Source organism: Equus caballus, chromosome 4 (genome assembly GCF_041296265.1).
Source record: "Equus caballus isolate H_3958 breed thoroughbred chromosome 4, TB-T2T, whole genome shotgun sequence".
Taxonomy (NCBI): domain Eukaryota; kingdom Metazoa; phylum Chordata; class Mammalia; order Perissodactyla; family Equidae; genus Equus; species Equus caballus.
The window spans coordinates 72,145,866-72,150,467 of NC_091687.1; the positions used below are offsets into that span (position 1 = coordinate 72,145,866).

The following is a 4,602-nucleotide window of genomic DNA, read 5'->3' on the forward strand; positions in this document are numbered from 1 at the left end:
GGAGAGCAGAAGGTGGGGACATGTCCCTGGGGCAGAGCTAGGGCACCTGCCTGAGATGAGTCAGAGCTCCCTCTGGAAAGGAGAGGATGGGGCAAGATCATTCCCCGGTGTCTCTCCCCACCCCAAATTTCCCCTCTGCAGAAACACTGTGTGGGGAGGGGGAACACTTGCGTGTGCTCCCCTGTGGCAACCCCTTTGCCATGTCCCTGCTTCTCCCTTCAACACTGGGTATGCCCAACACAGAGGAGATTTTTGTTTCATTTGAAAATTTTTCCTGCAATCTGCACAAACAGCTCCTCTTGGCTCTACTCTCTCTGGAAAGCCTTGAGACACCCCGGGACATTCAGCCTTTGCTGGTCTGGGGTCTGGAGGAATCCAGCAGGTGGGCAGGCACTGATCCCAGCACTCAGGCCCTGACAACCCTTCTCCCCTAGTCAGGTCTTCAGAAAACAGAGGATCCCCAGGGAGACCTTGTTCCTGTTGACTGAGGAACACCTGACCACTATGGAGCTGAAGCTGGGGCCAGCTCTCAAGTTCTGGGCCCAGATGAGTGCCAGCAGGGAGGGGAGGGGTCTCCAATCTTAGGAGGGGGCAGCACTGAGGCTCTTCGGGGCTGAGGGTGAGCAGCCCAGTAGGCCCCCACCCAAGCCTGTCTCTCTGCAGGTGGCCAAGTGCCTGGCCACCTTCTACATGGCCAGCTTCCACCCCTCCTCCTGCCCTCGTGGCTTTGCCACTGCAGCCACCAAGGCTTTGGGCCCCCAAAAGGGAGCTCACTTCAGGAGAGCAGCCCCTGTCCCCAGTGAAGGCTATGTTCCCCTGTTGGGGGGCATCATCCTACTGACAGAGCCTCACCCAAGCAAGAGAATTGGGACCATGGCTCTGCTCCCAGGAACTGCAGACCCCTCTCAGCCTGTGCGCTGAGCTGGTGGGTGGACCCCTCAGACCTCCCATCCCCCTTGCATACTAACCGCGCTGATGCAAAGGCCCCTCCTTCCACAGCTTATTTTCCTTTTGGTTTTGGATGCAAAAACATAAGAATTTTAAAAACAAAAACATGTGACTTAAGAAGAAAGGAAGACGTTTCCAAAGACTGTCTGGGAGTGACTATAGAGGCTGGTGCAGACGGCCTGGGGATGGGAACCTAGGCCCTGCACTGGGGCTCTGCATCCTGGGCAGCTTGAGACAAACCGAAGACAAAGGAGGTGGAAGAGGCCAGGAGGAGACATGTCATGCTACACGGGTCTTGGCTGTGCCCACAGGCTCCCTCTGGAAGTGGGACTGCTCTCTGCGAGGTTTTCAGCATCCTGACATCAGGCGAGGGGACAGGGCAGAGCCCCTCTCCGGGTCAGCTTCCCTCACTGGGTTGATGTATCTCACCCACTGCTGTGAGGTGCAGTGGTAGACAGGCTCCAGGGTGCTGGTTTCCATGCCCAAGGCCACGGCTCCAGGGATTGGCACAGCTCTTGGTACTTTCTTGTCTTTTATGTTGTGAAAACAAAGCCACATTCACCATCTACTGCCCTTCTCCCACTGCAAGGGTGCTGACCTCAGGGCCTATGGGCTCAAGGGGGTCAGGAAGCTGCATGCCAGCTGCCCGGGAGGTGGGAACACTGTATGGCAGCCCTCACAGGCCCCCAGGCAGGCAGCCCTCACTCCTCTTCAGAGAGCTGTAAATCCTGTAGCTCATCCTTCAGCCTCTGAGCCAGTTGCCACAGCATCCCAGGGTTCAGCCCTGCCTCTGTATCTAGGCTTCCATCCTCTGAGTTGCTGACTACTTCCTCCTCCTCCTCCTCCTCCTCCATGCCCTGCTGAGCTCTCCAAGGGGGGAGTGGGGAGTGGGGATGCAGGGGACAGGCAGGCATCCGTCTGTTTGTGAACTCCATAATACAGTCCTGCTCAGCACTGTCCAAGTCTAAAGGTCCTTGAATTCCACTCAGTCCTCATCCTTCCTGTCTTCCACTTTCTGCCATTTTATCTGTGGAAAGTTCAAGTCTTCCAGCTGCTCTTTGCCACTGATCCTAGCTGGATCTCTTGGTCCCTCAGTTTCCGCCACTGGAAGAAACTAGTACCTGGTGAGTGGGATCTCCTCCCTGGTCTGTTTCTTCCAGGCATCCACTGCGTGCTGGTCGGACACACCAAAGGAGACCCTCTGGCGGTGGCAACGGATGTACCCTGTATTCTCCTGCACCTTCTCCAGCAGCTGGTGCACCTGCCTACAATAGCTGCCCACTCTGCTGCAGGTTGGTGGGCAGTGCCAGCTCTGGGAAAGTGATGCCATGGGCCTGGCTGTGCAGGGATTCAGGGTGAGTTTGTACAGCTGCTCCACCAGGCCACCCCAGGATGCCCTCTCCTGCAGGTTGACCTTAGACAGCTTCACGATCTGGGTGAAGCATATGGGTGTGGAGCTCATGGGCCCCGGCCTCGTGTTGAAGCCTACCTGCTGGAAAACCTCGAGGATGAAGGGCAGTGCCTTGATGACGGGGCTACTGCTCTCTGAGAGCAGCCTTGGGGCCCGCATGCAGTGCATGGGCAGCGGGCAGAAGCTGGCAGTCGGGACCAGCTTAATGCAGCTAATGATGCCTTGGGAGAGGGGGTAAATCGGGGGCTGGAGGGCTTGCTGGGACAGACGATGCTGAGGGTGTGGCACCACAGGTAGAGAGAGTACACCGACTGCCAGTTCAACTTGACTGTCATGTCTCCTTCTCGCACGTGGTCATGGAGTTGCAGAAGTGGATGGCAGCTGCTGGATGGAGAGGAAGGCATGCTGGTAGGTGCCACCGGTGAAGGGTGAACAATGTGGTCAGGGTGTGCTGCATGAAGCTGAGGAGCGGCAGGGCACTGGGGGAGGTGACCTTGCAGTTCCTCAGGTACGTGATGTACATTTGCTTGAGGACAGGGCTCAGAAAGATGTCCGTCTTGTGCCGCAGACTCTTATGAGGACCAGGAAAGCCAGGACTCGTGGCCTCTCCTCACTTGTGCTCCATGGGACCACCGTCCTATTGGGAAGCATGTGGCGCTGTGTCAGAAAGGTCAGGTAGCAGAGCACCACACTGCTGACTTGATGGAGGACAGCTGCTGCTACTGTCACCTCTGCCATGCAGGCCACCAGTTGCATGACTGAGCTCAGGTAAGAAGGTAAGACTTGATGTCCAGATAGAGGCCTCCCCTCTTACGCCCCACGCCCCACCGCCCCCTTGGCAGGCTGCTGGACAGCTGCAGCACCTACTGCTGTCTTTTGGGACCTTTCCAAACAGCAGCTTCTGGTAGCAGCCAAAGGGGCCTGGGAGCAGAAGGTGATCAGAGCGTTCAACACAGCCCTGTCCAAGACATGAAAGTTTTCTGGCTTCAGCCACTTCCTGGTCTTGTTAGGTGGTGGCCCCAGCTGCTGGGAACACCTGCACAGCTTCGTGAAACCACTCTGGAGTAAGGCGCTGCTTTGCCACTTACTTCAGTCTCTTGACCATGGTGAGGGTCACTGGGGCTGAATCCCTCTTCTTCACTCTGGGGACCCTGTCCTCACTCGTTCTTTCAGCATGTCTGGCGGAGAGGGGAACTGCTTCTCTTCGTCCTTAGGGCCGTCCTTGTCACTAGAGTTCAGCAGGCTCTGGTCATTTTCCTGCAGAAAATTGTAGAACTCCAGGTCTCTGTCCTTTAGCTGAGGGAGCTGGTCCTTGTGCTCAGAGGCATGGCCTTGACATTGATCAGACATGGGGCTCCCTTCTGGCCCATCTAGGCTCCATGTGGCTCCTAGTTGTCGCAACCACTGGGGCTCCTTCTGGCTCGATTCTGACTCAGCAGAATCAAAGCCTGAAGCCAGGAACTCCTCTACCATCAGCTCCACCCGGCCCCTCCTGCGGCCCCATGGCACCGCCAGGACTTCCGGTGCTTCTGTCCACTCCAAATGTTGAAGAAGGGATGAGGGGCGTTAAGATGGCTGAAGTTGCCTTCCCTCTTCCTTTGAGAACATCATGAAATACAGACTCCAGTGCACAGTTACACAAGGTTGTAACCTGGAGAAGGCAGGGTACGAATCTGGCTCAGAAACAGAAGCTGTGTAAGTTTTTAAGAATCAAGTTCTTAGATAGAGGCTATCAGTTCCAAGATAATTTTGGTTATATTACAAATCAGTTGCAGTCCCCTTCTTTTGTTTTGAAATGCAGTTGTATACCCTTTGTCATTGGAAACTGGGCATCTGTAAACTTTATAAATAATGAGCCTCTTCATGTTACTTCAAATTTGATTGGACAGAATTAGATACAATAGTTTTGAAAATTAATTTAATCCAGAGGAACTTTCTTTGAGAAGGAGCTCGATTGAGACGAGGATGACAGAAATATGAGAAGAACATGTTTAGAATCCACACTCATGCAAATCACTACCTGATAGTAGCCACATAGATGGTCAGTTGGGTTGTGGCATCACGTGTCTGGAATATTCTATGCAATAATAATAGCTACCAGAGGGTTCCAACTATCTTGGAATGCTGTCTTGAGTTGGAAGCATTTTTCCCTGTGTTATAATAGGTTAAAATCAGCCAAGAATAACAGATACCTCTTAATTCTAACTTACCGAATGAGACAGGCAGAGACAGACAGAAAAAGA

At 54.2% G+C, this 4,602-nt stretch overlaps 1 pseudogene; it reads right to left on the reverse strand.

Moving 5' to 3' along the window:
* Positions 1-1,649: 1,649 nt before the first annotated feature.
* Positions 1,650-3,832, reverse strand: LOC100070726 (nucleolar complex protein 2 homolog pseudogene; annotated as a pseudogene).
* Positions 3,833-4,602: the final 770 nt, after the last annotated feature.